The sequence below is a fragment of the Felis catus genome, chromosome C2 (assembly GCF_018350175.1).
Source record: "Felis catus isolate Fca126 chromosome C2, F.catus_Fca126_mat1.0, whole genome shotgun sequence".
In the NCBI taxonomy this organism is placed as follows: Eukaryota; Metazoa; Chordata; class Mammalia; order Carnivora; family Felidae; genus Felis; species Felis catus.
The window spans coordinates 20,607,609-20,630,863 of NC_058376.1; the positions used below are offsets into that span (position 1 = coordinate 20,607,609).

The 23,255-nt window shown below is 38.1% G+C and overlaps 1 long non-coding RNA gene across 1 annotated transcript in view; it reads right to left on the bottom strand.

The window, feature by feature from the left end:
- Positions 1 to 227: 227 nt before the first annotated feature.
- The window catches only part of LOC123379893, a 41,099-nt gene continuing 18,071 nt past the window's right edge, over positions 228 to 23,255 (bottom strand). Inside the window, exons 3-4 of the long non-coding RNA XR_006584911.1 lie at positions 23,145 to 23,221; positions 228 to 4,061 (exon numbers count right to left, since the gene is read on the bottom strand). This is a non-coding gene — a long non-coding RNA (uncharacterized LOC123379893). The remainder of the gene's footprint in view (positions 4,062 to 23,144; positions 23,222 to 23,255) is intronic.

A 23,255-nucleotide genomic window follows, 5' to 3' on the forward strand; every position in this document is an offset into this window, starting at 1 on the left:
ATCTTATTTTTTATAGCCCAGTACAACGTTTATCAGTGAATTCCAGGGACGCTGTGACCACTGAACCTCACCAAATGCTTCTTAGTATTATTCCTTTCCATGCTCAAGAAGCCCGGTGTAATTGAACATAGGTGGCTTGAAGGTACGAGCCCCCCCCACCCCCAAATCCCATTAGCAATCCTATTTACCATGCAATGTGCATGCAATATGATTTCAGGTGCTTCCTAAATTATGTCTATTTGAGTACATTCTTCCCTGGAAACTTCGGTTTCCTCCAAGAAGTAAGTTGTGCTTTCCTTCTCCAAATACATATATAGACAAGATGCAATTTATTTTCCCAGGGTAGTATTACTTCTACAATTGATCCACTGAACACCTGGGGCTATGAAATATAATGGACTTCCACAGGAAAATAAACGTATTACAGGACTCAATACGTCCAGAGTTACATATACTTGCATCTTATTTCCATTGCAGTATTGAAATTGCATTTATTCATTTCATTATTTGGCAAATATTTATTGAGCTTTATCAAGCACTGTGAAAGGCAGGTAAAATACAGAATTTTTGACTGGACACTTACCCTAAGGAAACACAATTTATTGATCTCATTAAAGGCTTTTCCTTCAGTATTGACTTTCTGTAGAATACAACCAGAGGTTAAGTGAATCATGATATTTTAAATCATTGTCTGGCTTGGCATGTGTTCCTTAATGATTTACAAACGGTCTATCCATCGGACTACTTTGAGTCACACACTTATTTGTGCATATATTCATGTATTCATGTATTCATTCATTCATATATTCAACAAATGTTTTTTGAGTACCTGCTAAGTGATATGCCCTGTACAAAACATTGTGAAAACTTCATTGAACAAAACAAATAAAAATCTTTTCCCTCTTGAAGGAGTGGGTTGCTAGAAGTTGATAGGAAAACCATTTGAACCAGGTGAGTTGCACGTTTTGATTTGGTAAGTTTTTATCTACTGAAATTACAATGAAGTGTGATTGCAAATCATGGTTTCATTTTTCAAGAAGTGGGTGGTAGCATTTTCAGAGAAATTTTGGTGACAATGGTGGAAGAAAAAGCCTGTCTGGGGACTCCATAAGAAAGAATGGAGATAGAATGAGTCAGCTATGATAGACAACTCTTGGTAAGCATGTCGCTGCAAAAAGAGAGAGAGTTGAACAAATACCTGGGTAGGTGGTGGGGTGAAGAAAGATTTTTTTAACATGTGGTTAAAAAATAATAGTATATTGCATGCTGATGGGGACACTCTAATAGAGAAGGCAAATAATAACGCAAAAGGCAATGATGAAAAAAATTTAGAGCAATTTCCTTAAGAAATAGAATAGAATCTGGTATGTAATGGAAGATAGCTTTACCAAAAGAATGTGTGAATAAAGATGCTGGTAGGTAGGTAGGTATCTAGTGGGAGTCTACAGAAGTTTTCTTCAATATTCTTAGTGAAGTATAAAGGTTTTTTTTTTTAATTTAAATGAATGTCATTGTCTATGATCCCTTGGCTCCCAAAATGTATTTTTCAATTTGAAAATCACTGGGTTAACATTGATTTCAATCCTGCTCCTTTGAGCAGCTCACATCCCCGTTAAGATGTAGAATAGCCTCGTGGTTACGTGCATAAACTCAAGATTCTGGCTGCTGCAGTATTTTTTTTATTTTTATTTTTCAGGTTTTTCAAGAGTTGTAGCCTCCTTGGTTTTGAAAAGTTGTTCCCCATTACTCTGTCCTTTTGAGCAAGTTATTTGAACGAAGTTTCTATTTCCTCATCTCTAAAACAGCAAAATGAAAATAAAAGTAAATGCCCCATAGGGTTGCTGTAAGGATTTGTTAAGATATTGACTAGAAAGTGCCCTTTAGACAGTATCCAACAATTACACAGTTCATTAAATTGACATATATCAGCTAAATAAAAAAACAACAATAAACTGCATGTCCTTCAGCTCCGTAGTTCACTTACCCATGTCTCTGTTTTAGTGAAAAGCTTGTCATTGCAGGATTTAAATTCCGTAACTCAGATCCAGGCATTTTTCCTTCTTTGTTCCTCTAAATAGTTTGGCATGGCCACACAGTATGAAAAGCCAAACATTTTTCTTCACTGGCTTCAAGATGTAGCTTTTCTGCTTAGGTTAGTAAACTACAATACAACCACTTCTTAATGTATATAGACACATATTATATATAAATTTAGATTCACAATATGATTTTCAATTACCTTCTTAACATTTAGATTTTGCTTGATACGTTTGGCATCTAAGCTCTCTCCCTAGCTATTATTCTTCACTAAAGGCTTCGCTTTAACAAACTTTTCCTTCTGCAGGTAGCAGGAAGAACTAATTCAAAGGATGGGAAAGGGACGTGACGTTTCTCTCTCAATTCCCTTGCTCTAAAATTTATTTATTCCCTCTCTTCACAAAGGAAGATAAAAAAAACCCCACTACTTAGGAATATAAAGTCTCACTACCTAAATGTCTTTCAGTTATAAAAAAATTTCTCTGCTTCACATTATCTCGTATCTTTGCTCAAGTTTTCCTTCTTAAGAAGCTATGTTTTCATACTGAGGATGTTTGATTTTGCATTGCTTTCCAGTTTGAAATTATCTTTTAGCCAATGTCTTAAAATTATTATTGAAGTAGAATTAACATAGAGTCCTATGTTAGCTTCAGGTGTCCAACATTATGATTCAACAATTCTATAAATTGCTCAGTGTTCACCTGTCATCAGACAATGTTATTATTACCTTATTGACTATATTGTCTATGCTGTACTTTTCATCTTTGTGACTTAGTTATTTTGTAACTGGAAGTTTGTGCCTCTGAATCCCTTTATCTTTTAGCCAACATTTTATTCCCTTAGCAATACTCCTGGCAACTACACTGCCAGTTCTTTTTCTTTTTTTAGACTCCTCCAAACTTCATTTAAAAGCCCGAATGCACACATGAAATGATGTTGACAGTATGTTAATATCTAATTAATCAGTTATCATTATAACAAGTAAATAATGACGTATTTACAGGTAAAGTATAGGTCCTCTCTAAGAGCTGATTAGGCTACATTGCATTAAATCATTTTTTGCAAGTAGAATTTAGAACAATATTTTATGTAACCTTTATATTCAAATTCAGAATTATGTACAAAGGCAATAAACTCTTCGCAAATCAGTTCCAAAGAGCTTAATCATGGAAAGTCATTTTCAGGAGCACTTGCAACTATAGGGCAGAGAGACCTAGCAGGCAGTAGAGTTGAGGACAGATGTTTCTTCAACATGTCGCATTTTATCAAAGTTTCAAAGGTTGGAATGGAATTGGCATGACAACCTTTGTACAGCATTGTTAATAATGAACAATTTCCAAAGAAGGGATAAAGTATGTATAGAAATCTAGAGTGTGCATATGTATGTATGTATGTATGTATCTATCTATCTATCTATGTACCTATCTATCTATCCACACGTGTGCATACATAATGAGAACAAACATTATATTATTTTACAGATCAGGATTAACATAGGATTTGTGAATCATTCCAAATTTCTAGCAAATGAATTAAAATGCATCTTTGGGAAGGAGCTGAAAAGTAAAAGGATCGTGTTTTCCTCTGATGAGAAATAGAAAACCAAGTAATGTGGACAGAAAGACACAGGGGAAAAGAAAATGTACAATAAAAGAAATGATACTAAAGAAATCACAAAGGTTATGTTCGCCATCTCTGTATAAAAATGCTGGGCTAGACACAATATGTGATAAGCCCTACATAGGTGAAAAGGGGAACCAAGGCTGAGACTGAAGGAGGAAGACTGTAATCAGGACATTTTAATGTACTTAAACTGGAGTGTGTATACCATCAGCCAACTGCAATTCTGGAACTTTCAGCTGGAAAAGGAGCATGTCAAAGCAGGCCTCAGAGGTCAAGCAATGTACCTTTTTCCCCTGTGTGGAGTAGTGCTCTCTGGTTTGATGAGAAAATATTAACATTTCCTCTTGGACATCCAGCTCCAATTCACTGCTCTCTGCCATATTGTTTTCCAGGGACCCTAGCTGCAAAACATGACAAGAGCAATGGATTTGTAGCAGATGGAGCCATTCCCAATCCCCTAAAGCTTTGCTTGTCTCTGTGTTAACAGATGAAGGCAGAGGAACAGACGCCAGAAACAATCAAACAGTTCTCAGGGCAGGAAAAATAAACACTGAAGGAAACCTGTATCTTGCCAGAACAGATGATCAAGAAATTAAAACATCTGATGATAAAACACTTTGTCCAGATGGCATTTATCTCTGACTTCTCAGGAAAAAGAATAATGATGGATAGAAAAAAAAAAAAAAAACATTCCCAGAGATAATTTAATCCCCTATGAAATCAGGCATTATTGCAGAAAAATCAAAACAAAAAAAACTTAAAACATATATATGGGGAAATAATATGAAAATCATGGAGATTATAAAACTCATTTGCCTAAATCATGAAAACATCATTACATGTATTTACTACGCATTGCTAACGGATGTGATAATGGCTAAAGTTTAATCATGTCCATTTATTTTTTTTATTCCATCATGAAGTATTAATTAATATAGTAAGGACATCTATTTCCGGTTCTGCACCTGGACACAGGGCAGAGGTGTTCTCGATATTTCCCCCTCAAATTAAGAATTTTGCTGGCAGAGGATAATTCAACTGCATCAAAACTTAGTGACAGAGGATTTAGTACATCCTGTCTGGTTCTACTGGGAGAGGGCTTAGGTAAGTTTACACCTGGTTTCCTCTGGGTTTTGACCTATGCATCTTTTCCCTTGCCTGATCTCGCTTTGTATCCTTATGCAGTAGTAAATTATAGCCATGAAAACTACTACTGTACATTGAGTCTGTGAGTCCTCCTAGCAAGTCACTGACCTTTGGGGGTTGTCTTGCATAACCTAACACAATGTCACCTCCAGGTTGGGAGTGTTAAAAGTCAGTTCATGATTTGGCAATTATATTCCGGCAATTATTAATGCCTGGGTTGCATCCTCCCTGAGCCTGGATTCTAAACAAGGGTGATGTAAAGCAGAATGTCACTCTTGCAATGTTGAATGAGACTTTTTTTGTTGTAAGTCATGGAGATTTTGGTGTTATTAACTCAGTAAAAGTATCATGTCTGGCTCAGACATTGAGCATTGAAGTCAGGATGTTCCCTTGTAGACCTACTAATTTATTCAAGTTAACTGGTTTTAGGACATAATAAGGTAATTGTGCAGAATATTCTGCAAAGGCTTTGAGTAGTTGCAGAGCAAGCTGAGGTATCATGTTTTGTGTGTAAAACTGTGCACACATTGGGGCGCCTGGGTGGTGCAGTCCGTTAAGCGTCCGACTTCAGCCAGGTCATGATCTCACGGTCCGTGAGTTCGAGCCCCGCGTCAGGCTCTGGGCTGATGGCTCGGAGCCTGGAGCCTGTTTCCGATTCTGTGTCTCCCTCTCTCTCTGCCCCTCCCCCGTTCATGCTCTGTCTCTCTCTGTCCCAAAAATAAATAAAAACGCTGAAAAAAAAAATTAAAAAAAAATGTGCACACTAACAAAAACTGAAGAATGCAGTTTTCTGTTCCAGGATCATTTGATGTTATCTTCACTACCAAGTCCAATCATGTTCAGAGGATGAGTGCATCTTTTACCGTAATTGATGTTTAACATGCATTTTAGTTTGAAGTTGAATTGGAAAACAAGTGGATCTACAGAAGTGAATAAAGTTTGAGTTTAGATGAGGCAGTTGGATCAGGTGTCTACATGTAAGGATATGAGCCCAGAATTTTTTCTCCCCAAAGTAGAGCAATTGGATCACCCAGAGATCTGGATTCATATTCTTGTCTGTTTGATTCTAAAACTTGTGCTTTTCTTAAGTTACCATTGTTTCCATCATTGAGAACCGTTGCAGTGGTTTTCAAATTTAAGAGTACAACAGAATTGCCTGGAGTCTTGATAAAACAGATTATTGTGACCTAGCCTCAACCCTAGAGCTTTTTATTCCGTAGGAGTGGGATAGAGCCTAAGAATTTGCATTTATAACAAGATTCCAGGGATGCTGACTATCATTCCAGGGAGCCATACTTTAGGAACTCTGCTTCTTCTTCTTCTTTTTTTTTTTTTTTTTCATTCATTCAGTGTTATTTTTTATTTATTTATTTTTAACTTTATTTTTTTTTATTTTTTAAGATTTATATCCAAATTAGTATATAGTGAAGCAATGATTTCAGGAGTAAATTCCTTAATGCCCCTTACCCATTTAGCCCATCCCCCCTCCCACAACCCCTCCAGCAACCCTCAGTTTGTTTTCCATATTTATGAGTCTCTTTTGTTTTGTCCCCCTCCTTGTTTTTATATTATTTTTGTTTCCCTTCCCTTATGTTCATCTGTCTATTAAAGTTCTCATATGAGTGAAGTCATGATTTTTGTCTTTCTCTGACTAATTTCACTTAGCATAATACCCTCCAGTTCCATCCATTTGGTTGCAAATGGCAAGATTTCATTCTTTTTGATTGCCGAGTAATACTCCAATGTATATATATACACCACATCTTCTTTATCCATTCACCCATCAGTGGACATTTGGGGTCTTTCCATACTTTGGCTATTGTTGATAGTGCTGCTGTAAACATGGGGATGCATGTGTCCCTTCGAAACAGCACACCTGTATCCCTTGGATAAATGCCTAGTAGTACAATTGCTGGGTTGTAAGGTAGTTCTATTTTTAGTTTTTTGAGGAACCTCCATACTGTTTTCCAGAGTGGCTGCATCAGCTTGCATTCCCACCAACAATGCAAAAGAGATCCTCTTTCTCTGCATCCTCACCAACATCTGTTGTTGCCTGAGTTGTTAATGTTAGCCATTCTGACAGGTGTAAGGTGGTATCTCATTGTGGTTTTGACTTGTATTTCCCTGATGATGAGTGGTGTCGAGCATTTTTTCATGTGTCGTTTGGCCATCTGGATGTCTTCTTTGGAGAAGCATCTATTCATGTCTTTTGTACATTTCTTCACTGGATTATTTGTTTTTTGGGTGTTGAGTTTGAGAAGTTCTTTGTAGATTTTGGTTACTAATGCTTTATCTGAGATGTCATTTGCAAATATCTTCTCCCATTCCATTGGTTGCCTTTTAGTTTTGCTGATTGTTTCCTTCGCTGTGCAGTAGCTTTTTATTTTGATGAGGTCCCAGTAGTTCATTTTTGCTTTTGTTTCCCTTGCCTCCAGAGACGTTTTGAGTTAAGAAATTGCTGTGGGCAAGATCAAAGAGGTTTTTGCCTGCTTTCTCCTCGAGGATTTTGATGGCTTCCTGTCTTACATTGAGGTCTTTCATCCATTTTGAGTTTATTTTTGTGTATGGTGTAAGAAAGTGGTCCAGGTTCGTTCTTCATGTCGCTGTCCAGTTTTCCCAGCACCACTTGCTGAAGAGACTGTCTTTATTCCATTGGAGATTCTTTCCTGTTTTGTGAAAGGTTAGTTTGGCATACTTTTGTGGGCCCATTTCTGGGTTCTCTATTCTGTTCCATTGGTTTGCATGTCTGTTCTTGTGCCAGTGCCATCCTGTCTCGGTGATGACAGCTTTGTAGTATAGCTTTAAGTCTGGGATTGTGATGCCTCCTGCTTTGGTTTTCTTTTTCAAGATTGCTTTGGCTGTTCGGGGTCTTTTCTGGTTCCATACAACTTTTAGGATTATTTGTTCTAGCTCTGAGAAGCATGCTGGTGTTACTTTGATAGGGACTGCGTTGAATATGTAGATTGCTTTGGGTAGTATCGACATTTTAACAATATTTGTTCTTCTTATCCAGGAGCAATGAATCTTTTTCCATTTCTTTGTGTCTTCGTCAATTTCTTTCATAAGCTTTCTATAGTTTTCAGTGTATCGATTTTTCACCTCTTTGGTTGGATTTATTCTTAGGTATTTTATGGTTTTTGGTGCAAGGGAACTCTGCTTCCAATGAAGGAATAAAAGAAACAACACCAAATCCACCTCATTGTGGCAGAGAACAAGAGGAAAATTAGAACAGGAACAAAGTCTTGTCTGCAGTGTTTGTAGATATCAGGAAAAAAAAAGAAGAAAGAAAAAGAAAAAAAAGGAAAGAAATGGAAAGGAAAGGGAAAAAAAAGGAAAGAAAGAAATGGAAAAAAAGGGAGAGAGCACCAAAAGTGAGGAACTAGAAAATAAAATTAAAAAATTAGCAGTTTTAACATGTCCTACTTCCTGCTAATATATTTTTCTTTCCTGGTACCATAATTCAACGTCACATTTGAAAAATGTTAAAATTCAAATCAGTGAATAAATGTAAAAGCAAATAGTGTTTTTACAAGCCTAATTCTTCAAAACCATTCTGGCTTAAGTCCCTTATTTAATTATCCATTCAATAAATATTTGTTGAATGCCTACTTAGTGCCAGATATTGTTGTAGATGACAGAAGATAAAAGAAAACAAAATACATAAATTTCCTTCCCCCATGCAAAAAGTTTGCTTTTTAATTTCATTATATTATCTTTAAATTCTTTTCTGATTTTAGACTCCTGTCTTTTTCTTCATGTATTCACCATAGTTCGTCTACTTTACTCATTTTGCCAAATATCCAACTTTTGAGTTACCACTCATCTTTATTGCTGTTTTATTTTACAATCATCTGTTTCTGTATTAGTAAAGCTTCTTCAGAGAAACAGAACCAATAATGATAGATAGATAGATAGATAGATAGATAAATGATAGTTGATAGAGAGATAGATAGATAGATAGATAAGGAGATATCAAGAAGAGATTTATTATAGGAATGGTTAGGGAGGCCGAGAAGTCTGCATGCAGAGAATCGAGAAGGCCAGTAGATTCAGTATGAATCTAAAGAACTTTCAACCAGGGGAGCCTACGAGATACATCTAGAGTAACAGGGTCTAAGAACAGGGAGCTCTCATGTCCCAAGGCAGGACAGATAGATGTTCCAGCTAAAGGAAAGATGAAGAATTCCCCCTTCCTCTACCTTTTTGTTCTATTCAGGCCCTCAGTGGATTGGAGGAGGCTCACCGACATTGGTTACCTTGATCCTCTACTGATTCAAATGGTAACCTCTTCTAGAAATACCCTCACAGATACACCCATAAATAATGTTTTCCTACTTATCTGGGCATCCCTTAGTTCAATCAAGTTGACATGTAAAAGTAACCATCTCGGTTTCTAGACCTAATTTTATTACTTCTGTCTTGATCTGATTTGGGTTTACTCTGTTGTTCTTTCTTTGACTTTTCATTTGAATACTTAACTCATCAATTTCCACTGATGTCTTCTAATACTTAGATTGATAATATGTAGTGATTTTATTTTTAAATATATTTATATATACTTATATGTGTGCATGTACATATATACATATGTGCATGGTGTATGTATGTGTGTTTGTGCATACAAACATGTGTGTATATTTCTCCAAAGGCTGTTCTCTTTACAAACATCCTTAACTTAAAAGGGTCATAAGTGCTTTCTCTGCCTGTTAGATACGTACAAATGTGAGAGACCCACAGAGAAGTTTCTCTCAACTTTATATAGATGTAGAATTTTTTTTGGCAATTTACCTGCAGCACATTAGATATATCATTCTAACTTTTGTTGCTACTAATGGGAAGACAGTTGGCAGTCTATGAAAGTCCTATTGGATATGGACTTTGTCCTCCTATTGATCTCATATGCTAATAGTCTTCCCCTGCCTCACTGAATCCCAGACAACTTAACTTCCTCACTGTGCCTTGAACATACATGCTTCTTTCTCTGAGTCTTTCCACTGGCAATTCCCATTTCCTGGAATGTTCCTAAAACACAATTCCTTGCTCAAATGTCCACTTTTCAAGAAGGCCTAGCAAGCGTTCAAGTTCTACCCTTCCTGTGACAATCGTCATCCCCCTCTCCCTCTAGGGGGAAATGATGACCATCCCCATCATAGCTCTACGACGCCATATAATTAATTTTTAGAATATTTTTTTGTTTATCATAAAATCCAAGTTCCTCAACTCCAGGCGGTTGTTGTTCCTTTTGCGGGAATACATGTCTTTTACTCGAACACCAGTTTTTTTTTGTTCTGTTGAGCTGGTAAAACTCCAGCGTCTGTTTTGAAGGGTAAGTTGGTTTAGTAGGCCATGGAGAGTACCAGGGAGAAAGCACAGATGGGCAGGGATAGAGATCTGAGTGCAGTGAAACAATAGAAACTCTGCTCCAACTGCTACTTCCCCTTTCTTGCTCCCGGAATTTTTCAAAGACTAGAAGACTTTGAAAAAGACAATTCCTCTTCTGAAAATAGTACTCCCCCCCCAACTCCTTTCTTGGAAATACTTGTGAGCTTTACAATCAGAATTGGACCTGAGGGAAGTTCCATTTTGCACAGTAGTAATTGACTTAGGCCACTGTTAAAGAATTACCTTTTGTTCATGCTTTTCTCCCTTTGGTAACACATAAACTTGCCGAAATAACTTGACGTCTTGTGTGCATATCATCTCCAGAGCCTCTCCTCATCATGCAAAGCTTCATGGGATGAAATGTGTGTCAGTGGTGAGAATCCTGAGTATCCTCCAGCTGAGAGATTTGGTTTGCATAAAGAGATCCAATACTGTATGAAGAGCAGCTGGTATAATAATTCAAACTTTTTTTTTAATGTTTTTATTTATTTTTGAAGGAGAGAGAGAGACAGAGCATGAGTGGGGGAGGAACAGAGAGAAAAGGAGACACAGAATCTGAAGCAGACTCCAGGCTCTGAGCTGTCAGCACAGAGCCTGATGTGGGGCTCGAACCCACAAACTGTGAGATTGTGACCTGAGCCGAAGTCGGACGCTTAATCAACTGAGGCCCTTATGTTTGGGAGATTTCTAAATGAGAAAAACAAAAAATGCTAGAGCTCAGGGACCATCTACTTGAGTAGTAAAATATGATAAATGCAGTCAAATTGTCCATATTTTGCCCATTATGCTCTTATACACAATGAATTCTGGTATCGCATTTACTTTTCTAGTGAACTAGAACAGCAACCATGATAAACTACCCTCAGCAAACCCCTGTTTTTTTGTACATAATGTGATTTAAGAACATTCTTTACATTTTTAAGTGGTTACATGTTAAATGGTTACATACATAGCTCCATAATATATTGGATCTTCCCTTTTGTCTCACAAAGCCTAAAATATTTACTAACATGCCCTTTAAGAAAAAGTTGGCCAACCCTGATATAAAACACAAATGGATGTCTAATTCTTCCTCTATATGTAGCCACTGATGATATGAGGATATTTTACTTATATACTTCGTCTTATGTTTCTCTCTGTCTCTGTATCTCTCTCTGTCAGAGAAAAATGGGACTCTTGCCCCAGTGAGAAACCGTTGCTAGGGTAGCGCCATCAGGAGCAAAGAGGCAACAGGAAACTTCTTATCTCCCCTTCTGTTACCTACTGGTCGAGCTCAGTAGGGACCTAGCTGGCAAAAGAAATGAGTTTTGCAGAATCCCAGCCCCAGCATTGCAGAGTTGATCAAAGAAAGGTCAGTTTGAATCTGAGAGTCAGTAGCTAAAAAGCACATTGGTCATTGTTACAAAAGAAGGTTTAAATTGGGCTCCTTAGAAAAAAAAAATGGCTCCTAGAAGACAGTAAGATTCATTGCCACTTTTGGGTGTTCCAAATACTATTTTTATTAGTACATATTACTGCCTTAGCTAAGTTGTAACTTCAGTTCAATTTATCAACTACGTATTTATTATTTATTACATATATGAATCCTATTTAGTGCTACTTTCATAGCCTTTTGAAAAGAGGCACAGCCAATTTGGGGATCTCTATTCAGTTATATATTTTACCTGCAAAAAGAAAAACCCGAGTATGTCACATGTGATCTTCAACTACTAGTTTTCTTATGGATGAAATTATAAAATTAGGTTTCTCTTATAAAATCTGCTACAGAAGGGTGCCTGGGTGGCTCAGTCTGTTAAGTGCCCAACTTCAGCTCAAGTCATGATCTCACGGTTCGTGGGTTTGAGCCCTGCATCGGGCTCTGTGCTGACAGCTCAGAGCCTGGAGCCTGCTTCGGATTCTGTGCCTCCCCCTCTCTGCCCCTCCCCCATTAGCACTCTGTATATGTCTCAAAACTGAATAAAAACGTTAAAAAATTTTTAACAACTAAAAGTTGCCATAGAGTAAATACTATTGACATAGAGGAAAAGAGAAAATGTTCACAATTTCTAAATGAGAATTAATCAGAAATCACACTAATTTCCTGACTAGGTCTTTAATATTGGCTAAAAATAGTCAATATATGTGTGGCTTTTGCTGCAAAAGCTGTGAATTACCATACACGACATGGGTATACTTCTGTGAGCATATAATGAATGCCCAGAGCGGGGTAAACTTGAGAAGGAAAACACTTGATCTAAGAGAGAGGAATGAAATGTAATTTTAGAAATATAAATCAAAGGGCCTGCTTCTTGAGACTTATGTTTTAGGTGAATCAGGACATTCTATGGCTTATTCAATAGAATTGAAAATATAAAGAGATAAATTCTGAGATATATGTGTAACCTTAGCAGATATTGGAGGATCCAGGTCTCACGCATCACAGTTGATAGCTGGTTCTAATGAAATATAATATATCACTTAAAAATAATAGGATGGGAGCCTCACCACATCAGAGTTCTGTTCGGAAAACTCCCATCAGGGCAGACACTGACAAACATGAAGTGTTTTTTGTTTTTTGTTTTTTGTTTTTAATATATAAGCACATGCCATTTAAAAAAATAATTAATGTTTATTTATTTTTGAGACAGAGACAGAGCATGAACAGGGGAGGGGCAGAGAGAGAGGGAGGCACAGAATCTGAAGCAGGCTCCAGGCTCTGAGCGGTCAGCACAGAGCCCGATGCGGGGCTCGAACCCACGGACTGTGAGATCATGACCTGAGCCGAAGTCGGCCGCTCAACCGACTGAGCCACCCAGGCGCCCCAAACATGAAGTGTTTTATATTGAACATTCTCTCCTATCGTTGCCACAGCGCGTAATGAGCTGGCACTAAAATGAAAAGCAGGCTGCCTGCCTTTCTTTTCTCTTGCGGCAATTTTTGCTTCAGGGAGTATTATTTACCTCCAGACTCTGCTGAATTCCACATATTCTCCTTTCCCAAAATACTACTTTGAAACGACTCCCTTTGCCGTATCACATGGGAACCCCCAGTTCAACATTTTTAGATCAAACTTAAAGGAGTTATGGCATCTTTTAGATAAATGGGATATTTCTCTGTTTTATAACCTGGAAATTCATATGTTGAGTTTATATTACTCCTTCTAATCAGGAGACACTTCTTGTTATTTCCGAACTGATTTTTATCACTGTTTTCTTTGGAGAAGCGTTATATCTAAATGTAGTAAGAAATTGGTTAATAGCCCAAGATATGTATAAGTCAATATAGCATACACGTGTTAGTTTTTTAATAATGCCAAGAAACTCTGGAGAAGGAGGAGAATCGTCACCCTTCTCCAAGTTTGTCTCTTCTATTATGTGCTGTATTCCTGCATAATTGCAAAAATCAAGGGTAATTGTATCTTCTAACCAGGAAAAAAGTGAAACTAGCTAAAGAACATTCCAAGAAAGCCATTCTTTCCTCTTGTGTTTCTAGAAAATATTATTTCCCTTTAGCTGACACATCTCACATCTAAAAATGTTGTGCAGCTGTACAGAAAAGCAGACATTCATTTAAGAGTAAGTGAAATTTATATTGAAAGGAAGTTGGGCTTCAGTAGAGAGCTTGTTGTGGCCCTTGGAAGGATGATATGGAAATAAAGGTGGTAAATTCAACTTGTCCTGGTATATATAAACTGTCATTTCTTTTTCTCACCAAAGAATTTTTAGCACCACATGACACTGGCCTATGGCTTACACGAAGTTGATATGGTCTTTGTTCAAATCCTGGCTCTGCCACAGAAACTCTGTGACCTTGGCAAGTTATACAAAATCTCTGAGTTTGGCTTCCCTCATTTGTAGAAAACAGGGATAACAACAAATAAAATGTAGTTAGTTTGAGAAGTAAGTGAGCTAGCACATGAGGATTTGCTTAATGTATTCGTTTCAATAATTACAGGGTCTCTTACTTAGGCATTTCAGCTGGATATATATACCTTGGACATTCTGTTCTAAGCTTACATTTCCCTTTCATTTAAGAAAGAAAAAGAAAAGAAGAGAAGAGAAGAGAAGAGAAGAGAAGAGAAGAGAAGAGAAGAGAAGAGAAAGAAGAGAAGAGAAGAGAAGAGAAGAGAAGAGAAGAGAAGAGAAGAGAAGAAGAGAAGAAAGGAAGGAAGGAAGGAAGAAAGGGGGAGGGAGGGAGGGAAGGAGGGAGGGAGGGAGGGAGGGAGGAAGAGAAGGGAGAGAGGGAAAGAAGGACGGAGTTTGCAGACCACACAAATATATCAGCCCTTCATGGACTTTCTTTAAAAAGTTTTTAAATGTTTTATTTATTTTTTAGGCAGAGAGGAAAGCGTGTGAGCAGGGGAGGGGCAGAGAGAGTGAGACACAGAATCCAAAGCAGGCTCTAGGCTCTGAGCTGTCAGCACAGAGCCCGAGGTAGGGTTCGAGCTCAGACTGCAAGGTCATGACCTGAGCCTAAGTCAGACGCTCAACCGACTGATCCACCCAGGAGCCCCTACCCTTCATGTACTTTCAACACTCATGTGTATCCATATTCATATCAGAAAGTCATGTCATTTATTTTTAATTACTGACTTCCTCCGTTTTGGTTTATTACCATCTATTTTAGAGAACCATGAAGAACATAGACTTTATTTTATAAAGTAAATAGGTTAATGATATTCTGTTTCTCATATCATTTAACCAGCTCATTTTTTTTTTCCTGCTTCAAAGCTCATAACAGACCATCACAATAAAGTAGTGGAATGAATGCAGGGACTTTCAGGTACATCCAGTCATGAGTGCTCCTATAATGATCTAGTTTTGGCTTATACTTCAGTGTTTCGTATCCTTGGGGCAAGTTAAGTTTGTGCTATTAGAAAAAGGTTATTGTCTGCATTCTATAAAGAATGGAACACTTGAGATGAAACTGAACCATTTGTTTTCGGAGGTGCACGTAAGCAGCAGTTTTCTTCTACTGTTTTTTAATTCAGGAGTGTAAATGGAGGGACAAGTAGGTCAATGACGAAAGAACATAGGATTGATTTGTTTCTTGTTTGAAAAATGCCATGTGAACATATATGAATATCTGAATTAAAAATTGGCTTACAATGGACTCATTGCTCTCAGAGCCCAAGAAGCCAGGTAGTTAATGGGCTTCTGGCACTTAATCGTAGACATGCCTAAGCACTCAGCCCTGCCAATTTCCCACCCACACAAGCAGCTCTTGTACCGTAATGGAAAATGCAGGTGTCTCGTTGTACGTGCTTAAATTCAATCCAAGGTTGAGCTTTAGATGTGCAAATAAGCATCAAAGAAAAACTGTTTTTATTCTGTTTTTACTCACCATGTTTAAAAACAGAGCACTGGCAACAATACATATTATTATAGATATTTTGAAGAAAGAAGCATTGATATTAACTATAATTCTATGACATGTAATAAGTTAATCATACAATGGATAAATAATAAGATATGATTAAATATTATATTTTTAAATTAAACTAGATTTTCCTTTTAAAGTTTATGGTGAAACCTATTTCAGAATGAAATATAGCAGGGGCACCTGGGTGGCTCAGTCAGTTAAATGTCCGACTTCGGTTCAGGTCACGGTCTCCTGGTTCATTAGTTTGAGCCCCACGTCAGGCTCTGTGCTGACAGCTCAGAGCCTGGAGTCTGCTTCAGATTCTGTGTCTCCCTCTCTTTCAGTCCCTCCCCCACTCACTGCTGTCTCTCTCTCTTTTTCAAAAAGTAAATAAACATTAAAAATTTTTAAAATAAAATATAACATATTTCTTTCTTCGGGTCATTCTGATGAAAAGATTAGAATAACTATATTTAAAATCATGGTGGTGCTGGTTATAACTGAGTGCTTTACTTTTCCCCTCATGCCCTGTCCTTGAAAGACCATTTAAAAGTTACAATAAGGTGAGGTGTCTATATTTCATTTTGTTTCCCCAAAAGTTCTTTACCATACTTAGCACAGCATCTCTAGGGATCAGATTCCCCATCCCTTCACCCTCAGTCTGTACAACCCATGTGGGCCTCATCCCTAGATCCAGAGCATCACAGAAGTGATAATCCAGGCCAAAGCCACTCTGTTACAAGGCTGGGCACAGGAGCGAAACCTGGATCACATGGCATATGCAGAGGCGATGAGGATTCCTACTGATTTTCTTGGATAGAAATTGGTGGACATCCATCTTGTAACCACAAAAGAAGAATGTCTACCAATGAAGCGTAGAGATGAGCTGAGGCAGGAGATGGCTGAGAAATGGATGCGATCATGTTTCTGCTTTTATATCCAGGCGTAAGTGAAAGCAGATCTTAGACCTCTGAACTCATCAGTTACACGAGTCAATAAAATTCATTTTATTCCAGCCAGTTTCAATTAGGTTGTCTGTCATTTGCAACTAAAGGAACCCAACTCCATGCATCCCAAGATAAAAGGTTCTCTTCACATTTTGATGTTTCAAAATATTACATATTAATATTAACACCATTTACAATGTTGTAGAAATACTTCGAATAATAGTATAGCTTGATGTATAAAAGATACTTCAAAATAATTAACTACTGGTATTGTGGTTTCATAAATACACATGTATGATTTATCACACATAACACCTGGGTGGCTCGGTTGGTTCAGCATCACACTCTTGGTCTCCGTCCAGGTCACGATCTCAAAGCGTTCGTGAGTTTGAGCCCGGTGTCAGGCTCTGTGATGACAGTGCTGAGGCTGCTAGAGATTCTCTGTCTTCCTCTCTCTCCGCCCCTCCCCTGCTCAGGTTCACACACTATCTCCCTATAATTTATCACATATACCTGAGGGTGTGGTATTCTCTTTTTTCCAATATATAACAGTTTCCATATTTTTAATAGGACCTAGAAATCATGGGGGAGTAGATAAACATTTATAAAACAAGGGAGTCATAATCCGTCTTGACCTCTTCTACTGTTCATAGGTAGGGGATTCAATCGTCTTGATCCTCAGATTTCCCAAAAGCTCTTAGACAATGAAAAATAAAAATGGAATTGCAACTTTATATCTTGACTCCTAGATAATGCAAAATTTCATCAACTCCTTACTTTATGAAATCTATGACATTTAATTGAGCTCTTCTTCATTTTTTTAAGGGCTTTAATTAAATAACAGAAGTGTTCATTAACACTGACATGCTTAGCACTACCCCAGTAGTCGGGCTATTCTGGGCTTAAGCTTCACTTTGTCAGTGATGCAGGGAGCTTAGACTCCTTCTCTGCGCATCCTGGGTTAGATGCAAGCTGTCTACCTGGGGCTCCAGCTTTGTGCTCTGACTCACCATTACTTGAAACTGGTCCAGGACTTGGATTTGCTGTGTTGGGTCTGTAATGGAAATTTGATCTCTCACCACATGTTTTTCCTACCTTATTAATATTTAATTTTCTGCCATTCTTTAAATACTTTTTGAAGCTTATTTATTTGTTTTGAGAGAAAGAGAGAGAGAACAGAAGTGGCAGAGAGAGAGAGAGAAAGAATCCCAAGCAGGCTCCCCACCGTCAATGCAGAACCCAACATGGGGCTCGAACTTAGAAACTGTAAGATCATGACATGAATCAAAGTCAGATGCTTAAGCAACTGAGCCACCCAGGTGCCGCATTTCCTCCTATTCTTAAGTGTAGAGGGCCCAAGGGCCACACTTCCTAATTTTCATTGTAGTCATTTATGTGTTTTTCCAGGTCCTGTCAAAGAATTAGATTACAAGCTTTATTTCTAGTCTCTATTTGGAGGATGGGACCCACCTCCTGATCTCTCAATTTTACTTCTTGACGTCAACAGATCTAAAAATTCTATTATTGAGTTTCAATAACTTTTGGAGACATCTTGGTGTCAGTTGGATGACGTACAACTACACGATGCTTTGGAATACTTCTGAACAGAATATTTAAAAGTTGTTGCTGGGGGCGCCTGGGTGACTCAGTGCATTAAGCGTCTGATTCTTGATTTTGGCTCAGGTCATGATCTCATGGTTCATGGGTTCAAGCCCTCTGTGGGGTTCTGTGCTGACAGTGTGGAGCCTGCTTGGGTTTCTCACCCTCTCTCTCTCTGTCTCTGTCACTGCTCCCCTACCTTCCTCCTTCTCTCTCCAAAAAAAAAAAAAAAAAAAAAAAAAAAACCACGTTGTTTCTGAAACTCTTGGATGCCTCCTTCCTGATGGATCCCCAGAATTCATAGAGGTTTCCACAAATAACTGCCTTATTCTAGCTTGTCTGATCCTTCTTGGTCTACCACTTTCTCCCACTTTTTCCTTAGTTTTCAATTATGTCTTTGAAACAGCCAAAGAATTTTCACGTTAGGCGAATGATGTATACTTTGCTTTTTGTAGGAGAGCCTACGATGTAAGTTTTCACTTTAATTTGAGGAATCAAATGCTGAGTATGCCAAGAAGGTTTCCAAGAAGGCTCTGACCACTCTTTACCAGGGTCATTTCACAAGGTTTATCTGTAGAGCACAATCACGAGGGATGAAGAAGCATCTCCTAACTGACGCAAAGTAGGCTTGCTCACTCACTGATAAAGGTGGTACAGGGCTTTGCACTGTATATGTAAGTGTGTAGGTGGACCTGCCTTTTTCCTGTGGGAACTGAGCCTCAGGGATCTGACACGATTATGCGAACACTCTAGCTATTGCTTTCTCTGTGCCTAATAAAGCTTTTTATTTCTGACCCAGGGGTCCCATGGCTTCTTTCAGCTTCCATGGAATTATAACAGGCTTGCTTGTTCGTTTGCAACTTGGGTACAATCTTAGACTCTTTAGAGTTCTTAACAATAGAGTCATGGGACACTTTAGAAAAACCTGTAAATTTCATTTTTCTCATGCTTAAAAAAAAACTCAATATACGGTGGCTAATAATTCCATAGAATTGTTGTGTATGCAATGTAGCTTATAAACATAAGGTAAGGTGCACCTTTCAACATTATTATTAATAAAAACCCGCCAAGAATAATTATTATCAGAAAATTACATAGAGAACCCATATTATCCAACTAATCATTTAATAATAGATTATGAACAGTAGTTTTATACTTTTTGCCTTCAACTCCAGTGAACCGCAATTTCTCTGGTGTGCTCAGACACAGAAATTTTACTTTTCAAACATATTTATCTGAACATGTATATACTTATGCCTCTCACTAACTGCCAAGTTTGTACCCTTTGAGCCACATTTCCCAATTCAACTTTAATAAATGAAAACTGATTCATTACACTTGACATAGCCAGGATTTAAAAAGATAAGTGGGAACTATTACAAGTTACGAGAATCATATCCATTAATTATGACAAGAAAACTGTACTCATTTGTTTGCTCAATGATCTTACAGTCACTTTAATGAGACAATAAAATGCATTTAAACATTTAAATTTTAAATCAAAATTAGCACTTCTTTGCTCACCATCGAACACAGTGATCTGTTTCAGAAGGAACACCCTGAGTGGTATGACCAGAAATGGATGCTCTGTATGAAATAGTGAATTCTCTTGTATCTTACCTGTAGGTGGGTGAAGCAACCGGAAACATGTCAGCATTTATTCCTTGTATTAATGCATGAGTAAGGCAAAAGTTCACCAGAGCTGTTGACTTATCTGCATATAAAATGTTGAGTGCTATCCAGGAGAGAGTGCTAAATGTTCCACAGCATTGCAAATTTGCATAATGAAGAAGAGAGTGCATTTAATTTACCATTAACATGTTAAACCGCTCTGTAATATTTTCTCTCTGTAATTTATTTTATATATGCATTACAAGGTAATTGAAATCAAAACTGCAATAGGTTAATGTAGTAAAAGGGGGGAAAAAAAGGTAACTATGAACTGGATTTGCCCTTAGAAAATTATCATAAAGAACCAGGATATTAGAGTCTATAAGTGTTGAAGGCTATTCATTGAAGCCTGATATTGGACTTCCAGATGGTAAGTAAAACACTTCTAATCAATTTTTATTTATACCTTCTGGAGAGATTGTCCATTAGCAACAAAGAGTACAATACACTATGGGGCACTATCTTACATTTTGTGTGATCCCTATAATGGATGAAAATTCTGAGAAGTACAATAGGATGAACCAGACAAATTAGAAATAAGCAGGTGGGCAAATGCTTACCGTCCTCAGCACTCCAACTACGCTGATTTAAAAATATTAAGAAATCAGGTTTGTATTAAGTATAGAAATGACTTAGAAATTTTAGAATGGTGATCGTAAACATAAGTGGTATATTTTAACATAATCCCCATGATAAACATAATTCTTGTCAAATATATCCCTATAAATGGGGACGGGTCTAATATTTTTCTTAATACTCTGCACATGACATTAAAAATCATCCTTAGAGGGACACCTAAGTGGCTCAGTTGGTTAAGGGGATGAATTGCGTTCAGGTCATGATCTCGCAGCTCTTGGGTTCGAGCCCTGTGCCGGGCTCTGTGCTGACAGATCAGAGCCTGGAACCTGCTTCGGATTCTGTGTGCCCCTCTCTCTCTGTCCCTCCCCTGCTCACATTCTGTGTTTCTCTCCTTCAAAAATAAATGAATATTTTAAAAAAATGATCGTTATTGATAGATGATAATGATAAATGACTTTTTTTTTCTATACTCTGATGACAGGAACAGTAAATAGATTTTTAAATTCCTCTTACTGTTTTCCTTAGCGAAGTGAGGCTAAAATCTATCACTGCCCACTTCTCTTCAACCATCCTTTATTTTGTGGTTTTGATTTAACCTCTACTATGAGTATGGGCCTTATTTATCTGTGCTTCCATTGCTGACTAACTCAGATTACTTGGTAGTTGTGTTCACTACTAAGTAGTTTGCAAAGCACAGTGACAAGTTCTCTCTGAGAATGAATTTCCTCACTTGGTCAGTGGGTTCAATACCTGAGACAATAGATTTTCCACAGTTTTGTGATAATCTAGTGACTGATGTGTCAGTGTGCTTTAGAGGAAACCATTAAACCAAGCACATCTCATATTTTTTGAAATCATTCTTACTATGGTCTTGTTTGACATGCTTTACATAAATTAAATCATCTATGAGGTCATGGCTATTGTTATCCCTATTTTGCCACTGGGCAAAATTTCTGAAGCACAGTGATGGTCAGAAGCTTGTCTAAAGTCAGGCCGCTCTTAGGTGACAGATAGGGGAGTCAGTGAGAGAGGTGCTCACGCTGGACAAGGAGGGATCTAGAGAGCCCTGTGTTATACCACGAAGTGCCACTGTGGGGGCACGCGATGACTGGATGAGTTCTAGGAGGCTGGGGGGGGGTGTCTGCCCCAGGCTGATAGGGAGCAGCTGAGGGCACCCTTGCCTAATCATAGGCTCCTCTCGTCTTTGAGACATTGGATGTGACAGAGGAAATTACTTTCCCTCAGGCTTTCTCTCAGGAGACTTCTCACCAGTCTTTCAGCAAAACTGCACCCCAAAGCTGGAACCCAATCTCTTCCCACAGGAGCTTGGTGCTCTAGGCAGAGGCTTTTTGGTCTTTTTTAGTGGTAGACCAAATAAATCCTCTTGGTCCTTGATGATCCTGTTTATTTTACTACAACTTATACTCTTCCATTCTATTTTTCGTTCTGTAAATAGGAAAGAACGTGAAAATATGAGTGCGAGCTTCAGGTGGAGCCCAAGACCCCAATGCATATTCTTCCTTACTTAGGTCTGGAGGGGGTGCTATATTGAACGCTTAATTAACTGCCTCCACTCACTGTGGAGTCGGCGGTACCTAGATGTCTGGGGAATGCAAACAACTTCATCCATAAAATTGCTTCTCCAAGAAAATCTGATGGTGAAAATACAGATGAAAAATTCACCTCATGGGTCTGTGCGTCCCCAGGTGGCTTGGAGAGACTTGGAGAAAATTATGTTTTCTTAAACTTGTACATGTGTTATCTCTATAAAAGAAATCAATAAATTAAAAACTATGATCTTCGCCTTCCCTAGGAGCTCATGTCTCGGACTAAAAATAGAATCATCAGGGAATAATGAGAAATTAACCTTGCTCATTCTTTCTCCATACCTTTCACTCTATTTTAGACGTTCAAAGGCAGTAAGAGTTGGTCTCAACTCCGGGAGTTTCAAGAGAAGAGACTCTGTTAAATAAGTAATTGCAACATCTAAGGATGTGCCAGTTCAGTGGAGCCTGCCTCTTTATTTCAGAGCCAGAGGAATTTGAAAATTGCTTGCTGGGGAGCTAAGTGCCAAAGGAGTAGCCAAGAGGCAGTACCACACAACAGATCCAAATAGAGAACCAGATGGACCATTTTCTTGTACGTCAAGATGCACAATCCAGATTTGGGTAGTTGAAGAGGTTTAAAAAAAAATAATCAGAGAATGTGCCATCTCAAAAATCTAAAATCAGTGGGTTCAGGGCCAAACTGTGGATACTGGGCACGTAAGACGCAAGGCAAAAGCTGCAGTATGACTTTTGTGGATAGGAATCATTGGCTTCTTCTATAGCGCTGGTCTTTGGTGGCTCCTTAACTAAATGCAAGTGTTCCTCTTGTGCTATCTCTTCACTGGTGTGTTTTCAGAGCATTGATAGAGAAACAGTAGTCTGGAGGATTTAGTGAGAAGTAGCCTATCAACTTTTTAAACTATTCCTGCGGTCTGAGGTAGATAAGAAGAGTGTTATCTACTTGAAAACATGTGGGGGAAGACCCAGGCTTAGAATGAGGTCCTTAACTTTTCAGGAAACACTGGATCATTCGAACAGAGCCATTATTTCTGACTGACCCCTAAACAGTGAAAGAAGCTGGGTCATCAATGTTGTGCTAACTCTTTGTGTTCAAAAACACCCTGGAAACAAGATGGGGAATGAGGTTTGAGGGATGAGCATCATGGCAAAGTCTCCCATCTTTGGGGTCAGAAGCTGTCCAAAACCCAAAAGAAATGACAAAAATCCAAAAGTTAAAGACAGTGTTTTCTATTTGAAGGCATAAGATACTCACATAAGCATAGAAGCTTCTCATCATTCTTTGTTGACATGTGTCCAGTTTAGAGGAGAGATGTTTTCCACAACACTCTACTACAAGAAAAGGGAGATAGTAACTTTTTGATGA